The following is a 27357-nucleotide window of genomic DNA, read 5'->3' on the forward strand; positions in this document are numbered from 1 at the left end:
CACCTCGACTTTATCTTTCAATTAGAAAATACATCGCCGTTGATACGACGTGGATAGATGAAGAAAGGATACGAGAAATTAATCTTCCTTCAACACATCTCACCCCAATCGTTCAAACGATTATAATAATTTACTCAACACTCGTGCAAGCTTATTCAAAAAGATCTCCCTACTCTTTTTTCTCCTTTCTCTCTCTGGAAAAAATCTACGCTCAATCGACCTCAGAAATATCCATTGAACCGATTTAACGCCTCGATCAATCATCCACGATCCTCCCTCCTCCTCTCGACTATCAACACTCACCCAAACCTCGTCCATCCGGTGGTCAAGATCGGTGTCGAAGAAACCAGCTTCGACAATACTTCAATAATTAAAATCCTTCCTAATCCTGATCGAAACGGCTAATAATTTTACGCTTGTCGAGTGTTTTGAGATCTCTGAACGACTCTCTTCGCACGCGAGACGCTGCTCGCCGGCTAGAAACTACCACCACCGGCTCGTAAGAGGCCAAGGCAAATGAGATTTGACGGATGTCCCGGGCTGCGAGAGCCACTCCGTCGCATTAGTACCGGGTGTCTGGCTGCGAGAGGAGGAGGGACGAGGGAGGGGGAGGCAAGAGGCGTGGCGTAATTAGTAGTCGGCAGGAACTTTGACGTCTGTAGAAACGGATCGTGTCGTTCCCTCCCTCCTTCCCTCCTTCCTCCTCCTCCTTCTACCTCGCACAACTCTTCGCACGCTTCGCGTTCACGAGCCAGCCACTTTTCGTTTCACGAGGGGGAGGGGGGGAGGGAGGGGGCAAAGGGTTCCTCGCAAGGGTTCCTCTCGACGGAGGTCGAGCTTTCGACGAGTCGAGTTTTCAACGATATCCGACGGGGGGGAAAAAACGCGATGTTCCACACCGCCGCACCGGTTTGTCGCCACCCATTTTTGCGGGGGTGAAAGAGCTCGTTTTCTCACCCCGTTGACGAGCGAACGAGCCCGGAAATTGTTTACACGGAACAGATTAGAGGAGGATCCCGTTCTTCGAGCCCGGGGAATTGGATTCTTTTAAATGAATTTTTCTTCTTTCTTCTTTTTTTTTTATTAATTTTACGTGGCATCGTTTTAAATTCGTTGCAATCGATGTGAAATTTTTAGCTTCGTCGATCCATCTTCGACTCTTCGAGGAGAGAAATGGATGGATTCTCTCGAGGGGTTAATTTCCATAGATTCGTATCGTTTGTTAAATTTGTTTCAATGTATGAAATTTTCTATTGGATTCTTAAAGTGATATATTTTTCTTCATTGTATAGAAAGGAGTAGGAAGGATCCATTTTATTCGTGGAAATTAGATTCTCTTTCAAGTGAATGTCTTAATTTCTTTCTTTTTTTTTTTCTTTTTATTTGGAATTCTTCCGTTAATGAACTATTGAACTATTTGCTTACTTTGCATTGAGAAAAATCGAGAAACGAGAGATTTTTGATAATTCTTCTTCTTCATTTTATCTTCTCTTTCTTATCTTACAACATCGCAATTCTTTAATGAGCCAGTTCTGAGGCAATTCTAAGCCAGTGAAGTTTTTCAAATCGATAAACCATTTTAAACTCGCGATTTAGAGATCTACACAACACGATAAAACGAAAATCTTTTTAAAAGGAATATTCATACATTTTCAGATCATGAAACGTGTCGAAAAGGGGGAAGAAATCCGTGGAAAAATGCGCGAAAGCGATTGGATCAATAGTTTCGATGCGAGCAGAATTACTAAATTCCCAATTCTCCACAGTTTCTTCGCCGCACTTCTTTCCGTTCCGTTCTCCGTGATTTCCATCGTTCGTGGTGTTAACTTGTCTTGTAAGTTACAGGTTTAACGCGGGCGATATACACGGACGTTTGGATTTAGCAAGTGTCTAATTCAGGAAACTCAGGTGTAGCAACGTTATCCTATCTTCATCCCTGACTAATCTTCCTCGTGGTATATGCAGTTCCAGTTTTAGAACGTCATAAAGTGAGGGGAATTCGCTTCGTCTGGGACGGGAAGGGAAAATTATACGAATCGGCAATAATAATGGACGATTTGGAAATTTGGCAAAAATGTTCGAGTACGATTGATGTTATTAACACGAGACAGGTAAGCTGTTCCTTAAATCTTATCGTGGCACGATAACACGTTATTGGAAATTCCACGGTCTATAATTTGCCGTGCTGAATTATGCATGTCGATGAGAGCGGTGCAATTTCAATATTTGTCGAAATTTTGCGAAGAAAAAACGTATTTGCACAACTCGTATTCCTCTTGTAATCGTCGGTTTTCATCGATTAGAAAGAAGATTTGAACGATTGCAGTAGAAAGAAATATGCAAACACTTGAAATTAAAATTTTGGATAATTTTTTTCGGAACAATATCCTTTTTTTAAATTTCTCAAATGGGAAAATTTCCTCTCACCGAGATTAAATCTTTCGTAAGTCGATATTTTTGCAATCTGGGGGGGGGGAAGAAGAAAAGGAAAGAAGAAAAATTGCGGGAATGGAGGGATAAATTTCGCCGTGTTTTCGAATGATTCGTATTTGGCCAGTAGCTTTATCTATTACGGGATTTCCCGCACGACCAATGCAATTTCTATCATCGCATGAATATGCAAAATGTACGTTCAAACAGCTCGATTGCAGGCTGGCCTAGGGGGGAGGGAATTACAATTATCTAACGCGGAACATTTTCGAAAACATTTCGGAACGCCCGGTGAAACCAAAACCGGCGGATGCAAACTATGTTTTTATTGCGAGGAAATTCACCAGCATTGCGGCTTGTTACGAATAAATCGTTTGCCAGGTGTTGATATTTCGATTTGCAATTTTCGATATTGCACCGGTATATCCCGGTGTCGCGAATTTCGACAGCTTGAAAATTACGAGAGGGAAATGAATTAAGAATACTCGATGGAGGGAAGGAGATAAATTTTCCAAAAAAAAAATCGAGTATCACAATCAAGAAAATCGTGCAATTTCGCAACTATTCGTAACGATTTATAACCGCTATATAAATAATCTACTTCTATCTAAAAAAGATGAACCTACATAAAAATTCTTTCCATCACGACCTTCTTGATTATTCGACAAGATCCTCCTCCTCCTCCTCGTAATCTCATTGTCCACTATCGTTCACCCCATCTCTATCCAATCCATCTTTCCAAGCCACACCCTAACGTATCCACCCACTATATTGCCCATATATTTATTATCAATCGTCGTAAAATCGTCGCTCAAAATCAAGATTGGAAACTTTCTTAATCCTCGAGGCTTTGAACGAGGCTCCAATCAAGAAGCTACGAAGGATGTAAGTTTCACAAATATGTGTCCACTACGTTGTGTGATACGGATCACCTTTAAACCGGTTTACCGATTTTTCTCTTCTCGCGCGAAATTAAAGAGGGCGGGTCGAGAAGAGGTGGCGGTACAGTTAGAGAGGGGAAGGGAGGGGAAGGCGAAATCTCGCGGCAGTCAGCATCCAGCGAGGGATAGATCGAGCCCGGCGAGGGGTATATTATAATGAAATCGGTTTTCGCTTAGCGCGCTTTCAAGCAGCCTTTATTAAATCTGAGATTCCGCCGTTTTTCCGCCCGACGTTCCTCCTCGTTTTTTTCCCTTCTCCTCCTTCCCTTCTCCTCCCCGCCCTTTTCTCCCTTTTCTCCCATCATTATTCCAGACCTCGTTCCAGGATAGACGGCGCGAAAGAGGTGAACGGGTTCTCTCCAACTGTCTTCCTTCACCTTCCCTCCCTCCGCCATCTTCCGCGGGATCTTCTGGCCGGATTTGCAATGGGAACTCGTATTACTGCTACCGCCTCTCGTTCCCCCGACGAAAGATCGTCGTCCTCGTGGTTAGACGTAGGTAAAAAGCCACGTAAGGGAGTAAGGGAGGAAGATTTTTCACGGCTCTCTGAAACGGAGAAATCGAGGGGAGGGAGGGAAAAATACAAGCACCGTTTCTCGAGGATATACCACACGGTTGTAATAATTTATTAAATGCACGGGAAGAAGCTTTCCAACTTTTATCCGTTGAAACAATCCTCTTTCTCGGTGGGTAATCTTTAGCCGACACGAGGCTCGAGAATTATCGGGCGAACGACTATTGCTTCCGTATTTAACACGTGCTCGTGTTGGTCGTACAGTTGTCCAAATATTATTTAAAACGACGCATGGCAGGCTGCCTCGACTCGTGTTGTCGTCATCTCGATTTATACCTTTGTGTTCGTTATCCGTAACGTTTCGTGTTTTTATTTATTCGTTTCTCTTTATAAATACAAGGATTACGTGGAGATCGGATCACGTTATTGTTTTTAAATAGATACACAGTCTCTGGAACGATAAGAGAAATAATTAATATACGAAAATTATTTGGAAGATATTTTAATTTCAATTTTAACTTCGTTATATATATATCAATATTATATAAGAATACTTTTGCAATTTTAATAAAATGCTAAATGCTTAATACTTTTCTGGAGAATGTTCTATGCTACGAAAGAAAACGAACTCCACTTTTTCGCGTGCTCCCACACGAATCCATCAACGAGAAACTAATAACATATATCGAATATCAATTCCCCTTCGAAGTGATATTCGAATACGAAACATTTCCCGCCATAACGAATAATATAACGCAGATGCAAATCAAAAATGGCAATATCCTGTGTATGGAAAAATCGGTCCAACCTTTTCTTTTCGTGTCGTGTTATTTTCTCCCCCCCTCCAAGGGAGGCTGAAATTCCCTAGGAGGCTCGCCAAGGGAAAGGCAAGCAAACAATTCGAGGCAGCTAAGTGTGCTGACGGAACAATGAGTCCGCTTATTGAATCCGGCCGTGATTTATGCATATCGGGGAGGGGTGGGGAGGGCCGTTTGTCGTTTTCCAATTTGCGCGTTCACGCGACGCCTGTGCACGCCGGGGAGGACGAGAGACGCCTGTGTGCAAATCATTTGAGACGCCGCGGCGTGGAAAAACAGCAACGGAAATCTCTACTCCTCCCCTTCACCCACCTTTGCATATCCCCAAGGATATGAAAACATAGGCCGATATTAAACGGCGGCTTAACAAATTTTTATTAAAATCCAATGGAGAGAGAGAGAGAGAGAGAGGGGCTCCTTCCGCTCTATCCACGGAAACGCGCGTGAACAACGTTCGAATCGAATTAGTTCCCCGTCGGTTTTTTTAAATTAAATCAAGGCCCGACAATTGGCTGGACCAAATACGTGGACGGATGCGTAAATAAATCGAGCGTGTCTTTTTTTTTCTACAATCGTATTTTTAATGGCTCCTTTTTCCCTCTATTCAATTTTTTTCACGTTTTTCGAGTCTCAGTTTTTTTTGAACCAGTTTTATTCCCACGGTATTTTAATATCCGTTAATAACAATCAAACTTTCTTGAACGATTCGAGGAAATCAAGAATTTTTTTTGAAAGTCATTTTAATTTTTTCTATAATCGTATTTTTAATGGTTCCTTCTTTCCTCTATTCAATTTTTTTCACGTTTTTCGATTCTCAGTTTTTTTTGAACCAGAGGTTTTATTCCCACGGTATTTTAATATCCGTTAATAACAATCAAACTTTCTTGAACAATTCGAGGAAATCAAGGATATTTTTCGAAAGTTATTTTCATTTTTTCTATAATCGTATTTTTAATGGCTCCTTCTTTCCTCTATTGAATTTTTTTCGCATTTTTCGATTTTCAATTTTTCCTTTTTTTGAACCAAAGTTTTTATTCCCACGGTATTTTAATATCCATTAATAACAATCAAACTTTCTTGAATGATTCGAGGAAATCAAGGATTTTTTTCGAAAGTCATTTTCATTTTTCATTAAAATTCACGTTTTCTCGTTAATCCAACTGGTTGCAGTAGAAATAATAGAGAGAGGGGAACACATGCACACACACTTTTTTATTAGAAACACGAATGGAGGATTCCTGGAATCCTGGTCGATCCAGTTACGAACCAACCACTCCACCATCCCGCTTCACCATCCTCTGTTCTCGTTTATCAGTTTACTCGCATATATACAATATTCCTCCATTATATATGCAGGTAATCCACTGCACTAACTTATCAATAATTACCCTTATTTCACCATAAATACATGTAATGATTACAGAATTACATCGTTCCACATCGTATCCCAGTTTATTATCCCCGTTAACTAAAGCCGAAATTTACGATTTTGCATCTTGAATGTAGATCGTGTTTCGTGCTCTACAAAACGAAAGATGAAAGTTTCGATTAGTTCAGCTTTCGAATTAATTTTCAATCAACCCGTTCACAATTATTTTCAAAAATAATCGATTCGAAGAATAATTCACCCCTCGTCAAAACTTCTTCTCGTCACAATTTTCACACTCGGCCAATCTTCTCTCTTCAAACGGAACCACCCTCTTCTACAACGGACACTATAATCATCGGGACGTAAACTTTCCTTAACCCTTAACCAGGCGAGCGTATCGCTACTTCGCAACGCGTAACTTCACGTTAATAACCCATAACCCGTTTCCAACCGCTTAAAATTCCACCATCGCTCCTCCCCTCGACAAATTCTTCCAAGGGTCTTGACATTCGGGGTTAATCGAGCACGTTGTGTCGCGGCAGCCGCGGAACACGAAGAGGGGGAGGGAGGCACACGACTTGCAACTTCCGTGTCAGTGTCGGTGCACCACCATTACACGGATGGTCGCGTGGCGCGCTGAAACCAAAGCCAACCAACCAACCAACCGGTTACATCATCCTCGTGATTTAATGGAAAGTGAAGCGATTCACCGGGTTATTTACCTCTGTCATTATCATCCATCCCAGCCCCCCTTTCCTTTTTCCACCACCTCCCTCTCCCCCTTCGATCCATCCTTTCAACCACCCACTAGCCACCCCCTCCTCGAGACGCCCTCTTAACTCGATGCAAGCGTTACTCACTGCTTGGGAAATGCAACAGCAACCCACGAGGTTGGCAGATTAGTTTTAGAATATAGTTGGGGCCTCTGCGAGGCTCTCGAGATTGCCATGAATATTTGACAGGGCGCGCGACCCCAAAGGCGCGCTTCCCAACCGGAGAGGAGCTTGGATCGCGCGGTTTTCACCATCTCGATCGATCGTGAATTTGACGAGGAGATCGAACGATCCCTACACTTTCCTCTTCTCTTCGTATTCTCGATTCATCTTCCAATTGCTTTTCCATGGAATATATTGTCGTAAGTTGATATATATATATATGTACAAAGGGAAACTTGATACTCTCAACGTTGAACGATTTGCACGCGTTTCACGAGTTAGATTTAATGAAACACGTTCACGATGTTCGTACGATTGTATCGCAGGATATAATATTATTTCCAGAATACACGTTTTAATCGTTTTAATCTTTCCAGCGGGTTAAATAATTCGTATTACTCGTGTGTTTCTCATCCCCGGGCGATAAGTCGTGGCAAGTTTCATGGCTAACGGCCCACTTTATTCCTCGATCGTCTCACGCGTTTAACCATGAGAGGAGGAAGGGAAGAAATACTTTTCTCCGGCTGTTCAAAACTTGCACGCTTTAATCCCGGAGAAATTTTATCCCGGAATACGTGTCAAACTTAATAACCCTCCCCCGTTTTTCTTTTCACCGTGAATTTCAAAATGAATTTAAGGGTTTAGAGAGGAGGAGGGGGTTAAACGGGGTTAAAAGGAATTCGCGATTCCTCCACGCGCGACGTCTCCCGAGACCCGGGATTCTAAAGTTATAATATGTTAATGCATGGAAATTTCCCTTAACTTTTAACTCCCTGCACTCCCCCCTCCTTCGTAACGTTACACTTATTTTAGATTATACGTTAACATTTTTCGCGTGGAAACTTGGTTTTATTTATTTTTCCTTCAACTTGAGTCAAACGAGTTTCGGATTAAATGCTTCTTCCTCGAGGAATGATCGTTCGAAATTTCAAGATTTCTCTGTTGTCATTTAACAAAGTTCATATCGTCGAATTTAGGAATAATTTTTCTCCTTCGTTTCTTTATCGAGTTCGCATCATTGAAGTATCGTTTTCAAAGAATGATGGAAGCGATGACCCAATTGACAAATAGATAGGGAATGTTGAAATCGTGATCCGTTTAATCAACGAGTTGACAGGAGTTAAAACGTTTCTACAAGGAATAATTATTTAAACGAAATAAGAATGGATAAAAATTTTAAGCGATTGGGAAATTTAAAGTTTGTCGAAACGTGATAATTTTAACAATCCAGATTTAAAAGTCGAAACTTAAAAATCTACGAATATAGCATCAGTGTGCAAATATAAAATTTATTCGACAAGGATCGAGTCGAGTGAAAATTGGATCGAAGCAGGTAAAGTGATTTTCCCGATTTCGAAAATATAACACCTTAACGTTTCCTCTCTATCAGAATTCTCCTTTTCTCTTCCTTTCTTCTTCTTCTTCTTCTTCTTTTTTTTAGAGAGAGCGAAGCGTCAAACGACGCGACGATAATTAATAATATCTCGGGAAGGATTTTCATCGAGAGGGTTGCTGTGCGGTGTCGCGTTGCGCTCCATGACAATCTCGTAACGAACACGTGACAAGGCGAATCGTTAGAAGGCTGTAACTCGAACCTGTTTAATCGATCCTCGATAATTTTTCGTATCGCGTTACGAGAAGTTACGTCGATACACCGGTGAAATATCGTGCGAGAGACTCCTTTTTTCCCCGCCTCCCTGTATCACGCCGATCAATTTCGATGGGTTTTTCCTCTCCCCGATGACTGACTACGCGTTACACCTGCGAGGTTTGTCCGCCCAGTTTGCGAAAGTAGACTGCAAAATGTAAAAGTGGATGAGAAATGGTTGTAAAATTTTCGGGGACTCGCGCGAGGATATTTTGTTTTATGAGCTCGCCATCGTTCGTTTCGCGCTATCTATTCCTTTTTTTCATCCGCGTTTCTTTTTTATCATTTCTTTGAAATTTCTTTGGAATCGATGTGTAATCCATGTGAAAAAGTAAGATTAATCCATTTGGTAGAGTTTCTAAAAATGTACGAAATGGATTAGAAAGAGGAAATGAAAGATTGACTTTTGAAACTTAATAAATTAGATACTTACAATATTGAAAATGAATGAAATAACGAAGCATTTCGTTTCATTAGCATTTCGTTTATAATCTTACAAATTTGAGCGAATTCGAACCAGTAAAATCCATAAAATTAAAATTTGTTTTTACTCGCTGATTCCAAAGAATAAAAAAAATCGAGTTGCTGGTAGATAATTAGCCTTCAAATCGCAAGAAACAGCAATTAACGCTGCGTCCTCAAAACGACCACGTCGGATTATTAAACCCGCTCGCGAATTTTAAAAATGAGCCAAATGGGATACGAAGGGTTACGAAAGTAGTAGCAGTGGTAGTAATGGCGTCAACGTTAGAAACGGTCCTTTGACCACGAATAAAACAAGACGAACGAGGGGGCTGGCCGCAGACGAGCGAATTAATCAGTTAGTTAGAAACTCGGTCGACATTAAAACCCCATCACGTTCACCAAGTTACCAGGGCTACCTCCCTTTAATAACCATCCCTCTCTCGTTCCCCCTTCCTTGCCCCGCCCCATGAAACCCGTCAGAATGAAAAGACTGACGGAATTTTATCAGCCGTGACAATGGCTCCTGGTAATTTAACGATTTCGGATTCTTCTTCGCGACAGGGACTAAGCTGTTATCTCGATGTCGGTCGCCATGACACCCGTATCGACAATATCACCTCGATATCCGACGTGGAGGGAAGCGAACCCCGTTGTTGCACCCGCGTCATTCGTACGAAACGAATATTTTTTCGCCTCGAAAAAGATTCGTATCGAAAAGATTTCTCTGCAACACATCTGACAATCGCGTCACTCCACTCCAGATATATCTATGATTCGGCGGCAGAAGACGTTGATTTCCTCCCTGGAAAATCGACCTGTACGAACAGGTCGATATGTACGTTTGTCGTTCGAAACGTATTCTTCCACTCGATCGTTATTTTTAATTATTTATTATCCCGAGCTTACGATCGAGTATTTTAACGTATCGTATCCTTTTCTGTGTATAAAAATACATGGAGAAAGTACGTGTATCCATTATCGATGATACGGGAGAGAAAAGAGAAACGGGCAATAACGTAATAAGGAATTCGGAGGGCGCTTTGGCGAGAGACGCGTAGACCCCGTAGGGGATCGGGGATCACCTGCACGGATTCCAATCACGCGGGATTCTCCTCATTTTTTTCCAATCTCTTAAACAATCGACATTAAGTTACACCGTGATCCGAGAATATAATATATCACGTTCTCAAATGGAAAAAAGAAAAAGATTAAAAGAAGAATATAGTATATATATATCTCTCTCTCGAGATATACACGAAAAGGAGCATTTTCTCAATTTCTCGTCAACGCGTTGAAAACGTTTCGCGTAACAAAAGAACAAACGGGGAAGGAATTCAATTTCACCGACGTCCCGACTCCCTCGTCAAAGTCGTCAGGGAATCAACTTAAAATTTATTCCGGCATACCTTCTCCTTGAATCAATCCCGGGTTTGACGTACGCGCGGGCAAAAAAAATATTTCGCCCGAATAATATCCGTAATTCGGCCGATATTATCGTTGAACGTCAACGAGGGCTCGCAGAGAGAAAAGAATCGTCGTCTGGGGGGTGTAATTAAGAAATTCCAAGACTAATGCCCATTTTAAACAAGAGACCTATTTACCTCTCTCTCTCTCTCTCTTTCTCTCTCGTTAAAGATTTTCGTCTGCCGCGTTTTACACAGCCGGATTGTTCAATGCGGCCCTTTTATATAACGCGGTTTAACGGAATTTTCGCCACGGTTCACGGGTCAATGGGACGATTGTCTGTCGGTGGACGTTTACGTTGGCGTTCTTTCCATTCCATCCCTTTTTTCCTTTGGACGCGGAATCATCGACCTTCCAAGCTCCTTATAATCTCCGCCTGAGCGAAAACAATATGCTTCCATGGCCACGACTTCAAAATTTCCTCGTTCGCCTTCCTCTCGAGGAGGAATCAAGGAATCAGACATTTCTTGTACTTGCATCGATCCATTTCGGAATACGTTGGCAAGATATTGGCGTTAAATAAGGATCAATTTCCGCGAAGTCATCTTCGAAATTTCTATTTAATTTATCCTTTCTTCTTAATTTCGGTCGAGTCAGTCTCTTCCTCCATTATCATCGTTGGCAGAAACGATGGCGTTAGATTATCATTTAAATTGTTCCTTTTCTCTCTCTCTCGATTCGTTTCCCTTGTAACTTAACTCTCCTCATCTTAAAATTTCCCTCGATTTCGAACGTAACCATCCCGAGTTCAACTGAGAAAATAAAAATTTCCCTGTCGTGTATCGTTAATAAAACCACGTTCCACGTTCTTTCAACATTTTCCCTTCCGTTTCGTTCCTCTTCCTTCGTGAACGAATTTTCGAAACGGAACAAGGAAACGTATCAAGGAAACCATTCTTGGACGTTGTTTGCCTTTGTCGCGAAGAAACTCTGGAATTTCTTCTCCCCTCCGGAAGGCAAAGGATTCGTCGCAACAACGATACGAAATCGCTAACCGATATCACGGTAATATCGTTGTCTCGTGGCTGAACGCTCTCTTGCCTCCTCTTCCCCTTCCTCCATCAGTTCACGAGTTTGTCAAAGGGTTGCTTTTCCAATTAACCGTGAAAGAGGAGGAACGGAGGGTAGGAGGGTAGGCTCCATTGTGAAAGACATATACACGACAAATCCGGTGTTTCGCGCTTCTCTGCACATCGATATCGGGGTCTCCATCGGGGAGGGGGAGGATCTTGTAGCATTTGATCTGGTTACACGATCTCAGATTCCGTCCACATTCTATGCGGATCCCCCCCGCCCTTTAATTCCATTCCCGATTGTAAACCGCGATTACGCGCTCGAACGTTAATTTCGAGCCATGAAATAAATTTTCTTCTTTGTTCGCGGTTTTCTTTATTGTACGCGATGTGCACCAGAATACGATACAGTTGTGCGTTAAAATATCGTAAAACTGGTTGGATTTATGAAAAATAAATATATCGATGCCTTTCGAAATAAGTTTTTTTTGTTTTTGCAAGTAAAATTAGGGATTTTTGTATTTTGATATGGAAACATTGGAGAAGAGAATTACAGAGATAATTATTCTCTACATAATAAAGATTTTCGTGAGAATTCACTCTGTTTTCTGCTATATAAATCTGCATAAATTTATCTCGATATCTTAATAATATTATCCAGTATCGTTGTTACTCGTAAAATTTGTATTTCGTTAATCTTCTTCGCGATCGAATAATTTTGAATGTGATAAATAAATAAGTTATTTTCAGTGTCGATGTATTGTTATGAGAAAAAAAAATATTCGAGATGAAAAATAAAAAGTTAGGTCGAATAAGTTTTCTTCTAAAATTTCATTCCCTCATAAAGTTTCCTTTTCTCATAAATGTGAAGAGATCAGAACGAGAGGATGTATGGATGTATCGTTATATTTTATATCGTTGTAACTCGCCCAGATGTGAAATCGAATATTATTTTCCAGATTTGATACAACTTTCCCATTAAAATTCTTCGAAACATAAACTTTCTAGTTACAAGTTTGCGTGTATATGCAACACGTTGATCAGTACCTTTTTCTTCTTTCAGTTGTTGAACAGTAAATATCGAGCAAATCTATTATCGTAATATTAATTATACATATCTTGCAATACACGTGTACAAAAATATGGAAACTGAAGCCTTCCATCTATTAGAACACGATGGAATATGATATTTGGATAATGGAATAGCTGGAATGAGACTATATATAGCGATGTACGAATATTCTTAGTGTTATTAGGTGCCATTATAATAATTTGTTCTAAACAGAAAGCGTTATGTTCGAAATTATATTCGCGTGTTGTATTATTAAAAAATAAATTTCAACCACCGATAAATATTCTTGCTTCAATTCTTATGAACGGGGATTAATCGAAATTTTCTTTTTAATATAACTATCTCGTTCAATTTTCACACACTCGTGTTCAATTTTAATTACTGAGAAATATAAATTTGAGATTAATTATACCGGATAGCGGGAACAAAATTTTCCCTGAATGGCGAAAACGTTAATGTTGATGGAATGTAATTTATGTAAAATGAAGAGTACTAATGTTATTACTTATGGAATGTTGTTTACGTTAAAATAAAGGAGGATGATGTTATTACACTTGCTGCTATATTGTTTATGCATAATAAAGGACATTGATTTTACATATAAATTCTCCGTATTTAAATATTGTAAATTATCGTAATTTTCACGATAATTCTAATTCCTGTATATTCTTAAATAGTTATTATAATTTATTCCATCTTAATTTTTTTTAATCATCCTCGATTATTTCACGAAAGATATTCGTGCTAATATGTTCAAAATTAAAATTTTTTTCATAATTTTCTCATCCAGAAATTCCAATGCCAATTTATCGTGAAATTTACGTTTAAAAAAGAAAAAGAAAAAGAAGTAGAAAGAGAAAAATTGGAAATATAATCACGTTCAATGGATACTGTAGTCGTTGCATGCGAATTGATATAACCAAAATGCGTGATTATTTATAATCAAGAAAACAAATTGTTCTCGTTTACAAATATTTCATGTTCGCACGAATGCCTATAACCAATTTCAATTACTATTTGCGTCGGTTCGCGTTTCTTTTTTTTCCAGTTTTATTTCTATTCTACTTGCAAAAAAGAGGGAATGAAATTACTTCGATCTCAAGATCTTTTTAACTAATATCAAAAGAAATGATGATTCTTTTTGAAAAAAAATCTCAATGCGAACGCGTTTATTTTTTCAAAAGTGGAAAAATAAATTACAGAAGATTTGTTAATTTATTGTTTCACGTGGAGGCGCGACATTGCGAAAAATTCCCGTCCCAGAAGAAAATCCGGGATCGGGAAATTACTCGTTATTCGAATTATTCAAATATTTCGTTTAAATTTCCCCTGCCCCCCCGTATTTTTACGATCTTTACGCCAATTAAAATTCGTCGTCTCCTATCCCCGTTTTCGCGAAATCAAATTTTTAACGTGACGCTTTTGGAAAGGTGTGCGCGTCACGTTCGAAGAGCGAAGAGAGACGTATCGCTCATTCCCTGCGAAATATAATTTCTCCCTTGTTTTTTAATCTACATTTGTGCCAGCTCGAGTCCCGATTATTTCCAACGGCTGTTCGAAAAAGGAAAATAAAAAAGAGCGCACAGATGCAACATTTGTATTAAGTTTTACACCGAGTTTACATGAACGAAGGTATTTTAATCTTTTGGAATTATTTATTTACACATTGATACCGGATATTTTTAATTATTACGAGAGAACGACACGCGGCAAGAATGATTATTAATTTAAGAGATACTTTTAAATTTTAATTTCGCGAAACAACGAACGTTCGAAAGATAAAGCAGAAACGGATGTGTATATTTTCCTCTGTATTTCGTACAAGTTAAATTTTATACGAATTTAAAGTATCTTTTGAAAGTAATAATTTCCTGATTTTCCGGGTAAAAATAACCGATTGAACAGCACGCAATTCCAATTGAAAAAAAACGAAAAAAGGAAGAAAATTGACCTCTATATTCCATCTTGGAGAAAAAAGTAATTCGTATGAAATTGAATCAGCCGTCTCGCGAAACAAACTGACTTTCGTTACGTCGAAAAGTTGAGAAAGAAAGGGAAGAAGGAATATCTGAGGGGATAACTAAGCGTAAATGGGACATCCTGTAGACTTATTCGATTCTACTCCCGTGAAACTTCGAGTCTATTTTATCGTAACTTCGTTACGATTCTTCCTCTTCCTTTCCTCTCCATGAATAATTCCAAAGCGAGAAGCATCCGGGAGGGGAGGAGGAGGAGGAGTGGAAAAAATTTGGTCTCAGGTTACAGTCCACTACCTTCTTTCGAAAATTATTCGAAGGATTTCATTATACCACGCCGCGAAGTGAAGAAAAATCTGTTCCGGCACGAATGAAAGTTCACGAGGAAAGTTTCCACGAGTTTTCACGAGTTCGACATTCGAGACGATGATTTGCGTTGAAACTGAATGAAGAATCGATATCTCGTGCTCGACTCCCTCGACTATCGAGAACCATGGTTCACCGCCAACTGGAGCAACGTTTCGATAATTAACGATATTTTGAAACGTTTCCTTCGACGCGTATCAAAATATATATCTCGTCGTCGAATTATTCAAAATATTTATGTTTCAGACGAATGTTAATTGACGATTGACGGAAGAAATTGACTTCGTTCGATGGAAGAAAAATTATGATATTTAAATCGTGCAGATTTAAAATCTTTCTTATTTGATCAAACGTGTCGTTCGATTTATCCAATTATTCGTAAGCATTGTTGATATAAATGTAAAAAAAGTTCTTCGAAATATCTCTTCTTCTCTGTGTTTTTTCATCTCTTGCCGGATATTATCCAATTATTTCGTGCATAAAGGCGTTTAATCTGGTTTCTTCTTGCAAGTATTATTATTGTATCGACGTGAAGACGGGAGAAATTTAATGACAAATACGTTTCCTCGAAACGCAATATTTTCAACTTGAAATTTCGACACGAATTCTTCCCACTTCCATTCAATTAGATAATTAATTTGTTCACAAACAAAGGATGGTTTTAATTTTAATTCCACATTGAACTCCCAACGACTATTATTACTCTTAATTACTCACGAACATTCGATCATAGATGAAAAAAAGAAGATCAGAGAATATCATTTCCACGAATTTTTTTTTTTTTGATGTATAAATAATTAACGATACTTTTAACAACCACCGAGGGAGAGAAAGAAAAAGAAAGAACGAGATAAAAATTCATTTTCAAGATTGAATCGTAACGAATGCGAGATTAGATTCACGTGCTATGCAACAGAATTACGTGACACAGTTTCTAAATTAAAGAAAACGAAACGCTATGCTTAATTACTCCCCCGACGACGTTATTCCAAACGATCTCTCTCAACGAATCCCCCCTCCCCTCCGACATTTTCGTCACGAACATACACGAAATCGAAAAATTTTCGTTTCTAATCTCGAACGGGGCATATTTCCACGCAAGATGGATCGTGTATCGACCGGGCAGAAAAAACTGAGTTGATGGGAGGGGGTTGGAAATAGAATCGCGACGTCAACTTTTCAGTATTGGACGGCAGAATTCCTTCCATCCGTCCATCCATCCAGAGCAAACGGTCAGATACTTCTAATTGCGCTGGGGTTGGCCGTTGCCGCCCAGTCGATAGCCGTTTCGAGTCGTAGGAGGAAAGGGGGGAGGGCGTGAATGGAAGAAAAGGCTTGCCTGTTGTCACGAGAATCGCGTTCTCGCGTGACGTCCGATAACGCGGTCCCAGGCACGGCGTGACGGGCGTTGAAATAATTCCTCGGCCCGGAAACGGGGGGATGATTTCGAGAAATTCGAAAATATAGAAACTCGATCTCATTTCGAAAGGAGAGGAAGGGTGGAAGGGTGGAGGAACAGCAGAGAACAGGAGGAGGAGGAGGAGGTGAAGAAAGTGTGTCAGTGTGTTGAAAGAGGAGGGATGGAAGGAAGAAGGGTTGGTTGGAATACTTTTGCCCTTTGGTTGCTACGTTTAATAAGCTTCGATCACGCGACGATAATTATTTCCATGGTCGTGGAAGTGGGAAAGATGGAAGAGGAGAGGCAGAGGGAGAGAGAGAGACGCGAAACGGTTAACGAGCGATTCAAGTTTGATCGATCGAAATGATCGGGTCACTTCCTGACGTGCGCCAGATTGGTCGACGTGGATACGGCGCTGGATGACGATGGATTTTGCGACGGCCGGTGGTCGATTCAAATATATATAATAATATTGTAACGGGAGAGAATTTAAAATTAGGCCGGTCAAGTGGCCTGTACGAGTGGGTTGGATTGGGTGGTGGGAGCGAGGAGTGGGGGGAGAGACGGAGCGAGTCTCGAGCGTGGTGGCGACGAATTGATTTCTCTGTGGTTTCACGTTGCGGAACAACTGTGCACGGTACACGATACAGTGGAGAAAAGTTGGAGAAAGGAGGCACAAGTACGCTTAAACGCGGGCGGAGGCGAGTAGTACGACTCAACCATTTCGGTGAATCACGGGTCGCTTTGCTTTTTGCGCTCCGTGCCATTTTCTTCCAGATCCCGGTTACACTCGTGAAAGGCCTTTAGCACCGGCCGTAAAGCAAGAGGATGAAACTTTTCACAAAAGCGAAAGAACTCGAAAACTTCGGACTATAGGATTATATCCTTTTTAAACGGAAGAAAAGAAAAGAAAAGAGGGGAAAAAAAGTAAAAGGAATGCAAAAAAAAAAAATAAATAAAAAAATAAAAAAGTTGGGGATTGAAACGCGTCGCGAGACATCGCGCAGACGAAGATGACGCGTAGTGTCGCATCGCGCCTTTCCCATCTTTTATCGAGGCCGAAACACACCAACAATGGAAGGTTGAAAACCGCACGTTGCACAAACTTTCTTTTCGAAAACCATCAGAAATCAAAGGCGAGTTTCCAGTTCTTCGCGTTCCTTTTCGTAAATCCGAAGATCTCCACAACAAGACTCGTAGTAGACAGTCGAATTTCTCCTTCCTTCCAAAAATCGTCCCCTTTTTCACTTCGAGAGAGACAGAGACAGAAAGAGAAAGAGAGAGAGAGAGAGAAAAAAACGTCACACGTCGATGCTTACACATCGTCCTTCCGTTTCCTTTGACCAAAAAACAAAAAAAAAAAAAAAGAAAAAAAAAAGAAAAAGAAAGAACTCGGTCGAAAGGAAAGCAATTACCTCCGATGGATCCTCGGATCGTAGGGAAACACGCGTTACAACACACAGATTTAGATTTTTCAATCACACCACCATCCACTTCGACGATCGAGCACGATCCACGGGACACGTGAGGATATCATTCGAACCGACTCATTTGCAACTCGATCGCGATCCCGATCGATCCGATATGTATGCGAGTGGTGCACGTGGTGCCGCGACGTGCGCCCACGGTAGACTGGCGCTCGGTCGGTCTCTCGGCCGCCTGACTCGTCGCTGACTCTCCCTACTGCGTGGTTGGCCGACCGGCTGGATGGCGGGGTGGTTCGCTGACTGCACGGTGGAAACGCTTGCCGGAACAACCCTTTTCCCTTGTTGCTCGCCACTCTCCTCGCGTCGCGCCACTCCTCCCCCCTCACCTTCGGCCGGATGTTGCAGTCGAAATATATCGCAGTGGAAAAAGTTTTCGATTCTCGATCCTCTCGGACGTAGGCACGCAGTAGCAGAACTTTTCGATTTCTCCTGCGTGCGGAATTCGACATTTTTCGACACGAGTTTTCCTCGGTTTCTCGTTCGGCCATTTTGTCGGGCGATCAGCTTCGAATCTTGCAACAGAATAGGGGAGGATAGTGGAATTTTTCTTTTCTTTCTTCAAGTTATAAAAAGAGATCCGTCGATTTTAATTTAATAATCAAGAGTAGATAAAATTTATAGAAAGTGGCTATTCATTTTTCTTCTTTTTCTTTTCTTGATATTTCGTTTAAGATTATCTATATATTCAAGATTATTCGTAGATCAAGCTAATCGCTTTAACTTAACGTTAATTTTAAAGTATGTCTCGCTTAAAACACATTTATACCTTTGGACCATCGTACAGCGATCGTTAAAGCAAAAATTCATAACCCTTTAAAATCAACCATTATTCGTAATGGACCTGGAGTTATGTTTTCTCGATCGTTCTTCTTCACGAGTTAATCGAATTAAATCAAATTAAACTCAATCAAAAATTATACCGAATCGAACTATCGAGTTCTAAAAATCTATATCGAATAATTATCTATCCTTCCTCTCGATTTAAATCTGCTTATCGATCTATAAATAATTCACTATTATTACTTTAACAAATGTTTGGAAGCGACTGGAAAGAAATATCTTTTTAAATATCGCGGATGAAATAAACGATCGCGTCTCGGAACAGCAAGGCTCTGATATTAGACGAACGATGATGTGTTTAACTGAACCTGGAGAAGTTTCGGTAGCTCGCATTCCGATCATTATCCGTGGCGGGATTTGTCAAGCGTGTCTTTGTGTGTGTGCGTGTGTATCGAATTGACTTAATGACACTTTGATCTCACGTCTTCCCGTGGAATTTAGTTTCGCGAAATTTCGACGATGCTGTTGCGGCGATGCTCCGTGCGCGGCTTCTATTACCGTAAGAGCGGGTTTAGATTTAGGTATCGCGGCTTCAAACTCTCTGTCCCAACGACACGTGGAGAACGTGGAGATTGCATCGGATTCAAAGTATCATGCAAATTATCGTAAGGGAAACTTTGGGAAGAAGAGATGAGATATCGAGAATCCCCCTCCCGATAATTCGTTCTCGCAGGAACACGATTCCTCGGAACAAAAGGATATTTGCGCGTGCCCTCGATAATTCTCGATTCTAAGCGATCTCCAACTTTGAACAATTTCTTAAAACTTTGCTTAATTTATTCCATCCAACATCGATCGAAAGGATAAGCATATATAAATCAAATCATTTATATATTATATCTGTAAATAAAAATCGCTTAAAAGTTTCTTTCTAAAAAGTCTTACCTTATAACTAAATTATAATATTTTATAGATAAATCGTGAATGTAGTGATTTCTTCGTCTTCATCAATCAATAGAAAGCATTTTTAAATTAGCCATAGAATACACAGAGCAGCGACTTACGCGTAAAACTATTCAACCAGGAGGTTCTTTCGACTACGCATCTCCATCGAGTTAACCACGTAGGAAATAGCGGGACGGAACAGGAAGTCGTACAATAGAAACTAGCCTGTCTCGTGCACGGTTCCGTTCCACCCTCCATTCCCATTACTTTGAAGTCCCTCGCGGAAGGATATTTGCCTGTCTGTCTACCGTCACTCAGCCTCTTTGTTGTATTCCTCCAGACTTTCTCGATCGATGCCTCCTCACCTTGGACGATCGATCGATCCATTGGCATCTTCGTGCCCGTTCAAGTGGCTGCTTAACTGTTGCTGCTCGGGTCACGACGATTTCCTCGTCGATCGGTTTATCAGGGGATCGTGTTAACATTACGACGCGATCGATAACGTGGAATCAGAGGAATGGAATCAACGATTATGCGATTACTCGCCTCTTTCGCGGGGAAAGGACTACTGTATTGCGTCTTCTATCCTGTCACGTGAACGGTTCAAATTAATCGTGGGAAGGCACGAAGCTCGAAGACGAGTCGATTGGTGGCGATTTCTCTGTTGTTCACGGAAAGGCTTTAGCTATTTTCGTTTCGTTGGTTATTATTAGATACGTGTAACGTGATTGATTTTGTTTGGTTTTCTTTCTCATTGATGTATATTTTATATATTTAAGAACTTTTTAAATAGTCGAATCAAATTCGTAATAAAAATAAATTATCCTCGTTCTTCTTTGAAGGGGTGAAATTGAACACGGAATATATATAATCAGAAAGTAATCACGTGTTTGGGGATTCGATGAATTTTCAATATTGACTTTAAATTAGTTTCTATGCGAATAAATTTTATTCTACATGAATTTTCACGTGTAGAGGGAGATGCGAATTAACCAACGTTCACGTATATTTAATAATTCGTTGTATACCACGCGTTCTATATCATGTGAAATACATTAAATTATTAATATATATCGTGTAATAATTATAACATGTTATTGTTATCATCTATACAAATAAGATATATATATATTATGATTAAAATGATACGACATTATATTATATCTTTTATCTCGATAACGCATTTATTTATTTTCATATATAATTGCAAAAAAAAAAATAGTCGCATCGTTTCCCCCGTGTATTTTCCACTTTCCAATGTTAAACGAAGAATCGATGACAATCTCGCATCCGCCCCGCGGATATTACACGATCGGTACATATTTTCCTCGATTTCTAGAAACCGTCGTCTACTGGCGCACAGGAACGGGCCAATACAAGGCGGGATACGTTTGTATTACATCGAGCTTATAAAATTCCCTCTCTAAGTTATTGACGATCGTTGGATACGGGGGGGTGATCCTTCCTCCCCTCCCCCGCGTTAAAACTTGAATGCCAGAGCGATAAAACGATCCCGTAACAGCATTTTTACGCTCGAATCTCGCCTGATCGAAATCAGGAAAAATCCCATCCGTCGGGGGTGTCGTGACACGAACGGAGAACCAGTCAACCGTGTTGTTGTTGTTGTTTTTTTTCTTTTTTTTTTTTATTATCGATGCAAATGATCGTGAAATATTCAGCGGGCAATTATTATGATACATCGATTCGCGACGTATACGCCCACTTTTATCATTTCGAACACCCGATACCCGTCGATTAACATCGTTATTACAGCATCGGTTCATCAGGATATCTGCGTGTTCCCATTGACGTATCGATCCTTTTTCTCTTTTTTTTTTTTCCCTCGAAAAACGAAGTTTCCCGATCATCATATTTTCCATTTTCGGTGTAATTGCGCCGATCATACCGATTCGTTCGGGATTAAATTTTCGGAAGATTTTTTTTTTTTTTTTTTTAATTATCAGGGATCGTAGAAATTAAATTTTCGCGAGGAATGGATCCTGAAAAAAATTCCATTAATATATCGAAATATCTCGCGAATCGTTAATTATCGCAATTATAATTATTGCGAAGAATACAGAATGAAATGTGAAATTCAAGGGGGATAATAATTTTGCTACGACGAACAACGAATAATAGATGCACGTAAAATCAACGATATTTAAAATATAATAACGAATATCTTCTATTTATTTTTTTTACTACACTAATATTATCCGTTCACATATTCCCTTGCTCCCTTTAACTTTCAATCAAGTCAACTTTATTAACATTAACCTCCAAATCCCAACGTCACTCGCCACCGCGAGTCTCTCCGCTTCCCTTCATCCACACGCTCCGACTAGCCGCGCGAAATTCCCCAGAATCGATGCGATATCGACGTCCCGTCAACCGTGATGACGGAGGACTCCAAGACTTCCGCTACCGCTAGATCAGATACTTTGCTAACTCGTCACAGTTTCTCGTCCCTCGTTCCTCGATAATATCCGCGCAAAACTCGCTCTACGACAGTCTGTCCCCGGGATAAAACCGAAATAAATACTCGATTTTGCACGCTCGTGACAGAAGAAGAAGAAGAAGAAGAAGAAGAAGGATGGCTTCGATTTAACAATCGATGATAGACCCGTTGACAAATAACGAGCACGCACACGCCTGCAACAATTAATGGGAATTCTTGGGGTCTCGCGAGGGTTGGATCGAAAATATATATATATGTATCGTGATTTACGAGCTTGGAATCGGAGGAAAGGAGAAATTCCACTGGTTTCTGCCTTCCGTTCACCCATTCCTTCCGTTCTGAATTTTCGTGCTCGCGAGAAATACCGCGGATTAGAAACGAGTGATGCGTTGATTCGGGCAGGGTGGGGGGAGGGGGTGGGTTTAATCGCCGTGGAACCCTCGCCTCGGCCCGTTGCATCGACGGGAGTTTAATCGCGGGTTTGGAACGGGTTTGAAATGATCGAGATTCGAATAAAATTACTCCTTTTTTCTAACAAACTTGTGACAAGTTGTTCTTCGATTTCCAGCGTATTCCTTTCGTTCCTTTCTCGATTTTCCACGTCGCTTAATTTAATGAAAATAATCAAGGAGAAAAGTATTCGGGGGATGGAATTGCGATTTATTATGTAATTCACTCACACCATTAAGCGCGTTAACGAAGACGCAGTGTATTCGATTTGAAATCACCTATCTTGACGTGACAGGTTTTATATTTGGTGACAATTCATGGAGTTATTCCATACTGGATAATACAGTTTATCCGATGAATCTGATTTCTCGACACGAATATCCTTTTACACATCTGGTTAAAATTGGAAATACTACAATGCCACTTATTTTTGCGTCTTTATTTTATATCGAATTTAAAATTATTCCATGATATCACAATTATTCCATATATATATATATATATATATATATATATATATATATATATATATATATATATATATACAGTCATTGGAATATTTGGAAATTTTATTTCTCGTTTTGGAAGAATTTTTATCGAGATATGTGTATATATATATATTTATATATAAAGCTCAAGCTTATACGAGGTTTAACTAGTTTCAACTTCTTTCGCTGAATTTCAATGAGAATTTATCATTGGAACAGAATACTGGAAAATTTAATACGTATCGCTATGCATGAGATTATTCTATATCCACGCACCATATTGTATCCAAGTTTCATATTCTATTTATCAAAGAATAAAAAGATTGTCATCGGGAAATTCTTTTATACTCTATATAAATTTTTAAAATTGGAAAACTTGATGATGACTTGATATTCCTTTCCATAATTATTTGCAAAGTTACGATAATGTAATCAATAATTAGATACGAATTAAAATTTGAACAGTGTTTGCAGTTTTTTGTGCAAATTGAAGAGACAACAAAATAAGCTGCATAGTGTGATGATACACTATTGATTAATTTTTCTCTTTTTGATTTATGTATATATATCGAGTTTCAATGATGCTCTGACATTTTTTTTTTATGAATATTTATTATGAAATTCAACTGCGTTGAAAATTCTGTTAAAGTTTCTAACAATTTATCTAATTGGATAAGTGGACGCTCGATTCAACTCTCCGACAACTATGGAATTGGACGCTGATCGATAACAAAAAGAAACGAAGGAAAAAAAAAATCGTTTTTCATGCGAAAAAATTCGAAGAGAAATCGCGTGTTGCTCATGAATGTTTTCAACTTTAACACTTCACGTATTCAATGTATCCGTAATTTTTTCGCATCGAAAACAAGCGCATACCAATTGAAACTCTATCCTGTTTTCCTTTTTTTTTTTTTTTTTTTTTTTTACTCTTGACAAAGAAAATAACTTATTCCATAATGCGATATTTCAACAAGTTACTCGTTTTAATTAACTTCTCAATAGTTGAGCTAAATTATCCATGAGATGCACAAAGGATATTTAAATAAGAAATTTATTAGTTTATAATTACAACTCGTAATTTTTGAAAGCAACTCTACAAGAAAAACAGTTCTACCATTTCTGAGTGAAGAGGAGAGAGAAATAATTTCAGCAATTTGCTTGACTTGTTTCATTCTGAAAAATATTGAAAAATTTGGGACCAATCCCCTAAACACCTAATTCAGAATTATAATTTTTACGAATTTTCAATTGAGTCTGAATGAAATAAAAGAATCGATATCGAAAGTTTCATTCACACAAAAATTCGAACATATTCGAAAGAAAGAAGGATGAAATTTATTCTATTTCAGAGGTTATTAAAACCATTAAAAAAATGGTTACTTAGCGTGATCCGGATGGAGACGGATACAACGCCGTTGTATCACCGCATCCAATTAGGGTTAGCACAGGCCAAGACACGCGAACGTTAATCACGCTGCAAACATTCGAATGGCGCGGATTCGAATGGCGGGGGTCGGGCGTATTCAACGGCGACAAGCGCAAGCACAGTGAAAACAGAGAACACAAAGGTTTTCTCATCGGAGGCGTTCGATTGCAATGGCGAGTGGGAGTTGGAGGGCCGGCCATACCGTTCCTTTGCCACCAGGGGTTCAAAGCATCGTGGGCTCGCTGAAAGCAGCGTGGAAAAACAAGCTGAAAGCGGCAAATACAGCACGCGGCGTCGCGGATCATTATCAAACAGCTGCTCGCGTCTATTCAACCCGGCCAATGAATGAGCCTTGGAAAACTTTGCGATAATCCTATGGCTTATATCGATCACCCCGCCATACCCATTCAACCTGAGGGGAGGCTTGTTTCTCAAGGCGTGAAACAAGGAGGCTTAAGAAGCATTTGTAAACCGGAGAGCGAAGGGGGGGGGAGGGTTAAGGCTATCTCGAGGCCGCTTTTTCTTGATTAGTTCCGTCGTTGGTTCTTTCATCCCCTTTCGTCGAGCAAGTGTACATCGAAGATGGGTATCATTGGAATTAACGTGTATTAAAAGAGAGAAACAAAAAGATGTGACGAGGGAAAGGTTGGAGAAAAGGAATCTCAACATTGAAGGAAGAGATACAAAATACAGGTGAAATTGGTGTTTCCTTTTTGATATTTGAGAGGAAAGTTTGATCAATATATAACGTTTAAAAAAAAGAAGAAAGTATACTCTTATCGATCCCAAAAGGAAAATTGGATTTTTGTCAATAAATTCGGATTTTTAAACAGAATGCAATTTTTTAAAACTCGGTACGGTCAATTCTACGGTCAATGTGGTTTAAAGCTAATCAGTTTAATACCATTATCGCGTGAAATTTTTCGCAGGTTAATCAATTATTTGAGGATTATTGGATACGAAATAACCGTTGCGCGTATTTACTCTCGAACGATGGACGATAAATATTTACGGTATTGTTATTTTATCGTTATATCGCCTGAGCGGGACATGGGCCGACCTTCGATTAGCCGGGCGCAAACTACCCTCTTCCGGATTGCGTTCCGCTCTTTCCTCTATCGGGGAAAATTCGAAAGGGTCGATGTGAAGTGAAGTTAATCGAACTCGAAATCAAAAGTTCACGGATTTCGCAGTTGGCTCGGAAGGAAATTGAAACTTTTTCACTCGAATAATTGCAGGCTGGATACCGGCGAGGGTTGCGTGTATCGAAACTAAATTAAATTTTTTTCTCGCGATTAAAAATGTCGATTGGCGACAAAATATATTGAAACTTTAAATTTTAATACTCGCCTCGAAATTCTTGAAGAAAAATGGAATAAGAATTTACAATATATTTTAATGATAACGTTGTATACAAAAACAGGTATGGAAAATTCCTCAAAGTTGAAATGATATGTTTAATTCCTTCTTGTTAGAATCACGTATGCAAATGTAAATTCTATTATATATAATTATATAATTATTCCATTATCATACGACGCGTTATCTCTTATCTGTGTGTGTCTGAAGATATGGAATGTAGAATATCAGTTAACAGAATGACGTTCGTATTAAACGTTAATCATTTTTCTGAGACGACGCCTCTTCAAAATCTGTCGATCTCTGATAATATTGTCAATTTATCGTGGCATAGATACAAACACCGGATATTTAATCATCAGCGAATTACACATTGAACGCCACGGGACCGGAACACTAATCCTTAACAAACAGAGGAAATCGTTTGCCTTTGCATATTCTCACGTCCCCTAAGGCTTGGATTTAAATGTGCGTGAAGCTTGATTATCCGCATCCCTGGGCAACCAACCATCATAATTTACACACGTTTCCTTTATCTCGTCGAATCTCTCGATCTCGTAAGAATTTTATTTTCCAAAGCAAAAAAAAAAAAAAGTAAGAAAGATTAAAAAAGCGTGCTTTCCTATTTCCTTTCGACATTTATTCCGCGAGAAGCATCAAACTTGTATCCGGGAGAAATTTAATTTTCATGGATTTCGAATATATCGGGAAACATCGGATTCCGCGTTTCGAGAAATTTCACGTTTCAACGAATAACTATATATATATATGTCGAAAAAGCTATGCGGAAAATTCGGGATTAATTGATGGATTTCTTCTATTTTGGACCCGCTTTAAGATTCCTGTGTTTAATTTGGACGCGCTTTCTCTGCAGATGCGGACGAATTTTCTAGTTAAAATCCCGTGACATAAGGCAAACACGCGGAACACGATGGCCGATGTGATGAAAAACGCGGAACGACAATAAATTCGATACGATGTGGAAATTGTATTTTATCGTTTCCATCTCGCGTTCTTTCCTCCTCCTCCTCCTCCACCTCCTCCTCTTTTTTTTCTTTTTTTTTCTTTTTTTTTTTTTCGATCGCCAGTTGTTCGATATCGAACTTTTCGTATGTATAAAAATACGTACCGTGAACTTTTTCGCAAAATTTTTCGGTCACATACACAATTGGTAAAGCGTGAAATGCAAAGGTATAAAGCGTTGAGAGAATGAAATAAATAAGTTGAGTTCTTTTTTTTGTTTTTTCTTTTTTAGGCAATTTAATTTTATTATTTGATATCTCATTTTTTCCTTTTATCTTCAAATGTTATGTTTTAATATTTAGTTTTTCTTTGCTTTATACTTTTTCTTATAAATCTTGAGACATGAATCATATTTTTGATAATCTTTTATATTTTCTTCTATATTTTTAATTAATATCACCTTATACTTCTTTTGTTACGTAAAAATATTAATGCTATTTTTTATAATTATGAGACAGATAGAAACGATTGTTCCAAAATTAGGAAAAGTGTAAACAATACAATAAATAGAAAATAAATAAATAAATAAAA

At 39.3% G+C, this 27357-nt stretch overlaps 1 protein-coding gene across 6 annotated transcripts in view; it reads right to left on the reverse strand.

Moving 5' to 3' along the window:
• The window catches only part of LOC725803 (protein artichoke), a 199594-nt gene that overhangs the window by 78103 nt on the left and 94134 nt on the right, over window positions 1–27357 (reverse strand). For 3 of the 6 annotated variants that reach the window (XM_006561472.3, XM_006561476.3, XM_006561471.3), the window contains exon 1: window positions 17826–18103. The exons of 2 other annotated variants lie outside the window; for them this stretch is intronic. The gene's annotated coding sequence lies outside the window, so the exon portion shown is untranslated. Of the gene's footprint in view, window positions 1–17825; window positions 18124–27357 lie in introns of those variants that run through there. One more of the 6 variants, XM_001121610.5, reaches the window with a different exon arrangement.

Source organism: Apis mellifera, linkage group LG8, assembly GCF_003254395.2.
Source record: "Apis mellifera strain DH4 linkage group LG8, Amel_HAv3.1, whole genome shotgun sequence".
NCBI classification, from domain to species: domain Eukaryota; kingdom Metazoa; phylum Arthropoda; class Insecta; order Hymenoptera; family Apidae; genus Apis; species Apis mellifera.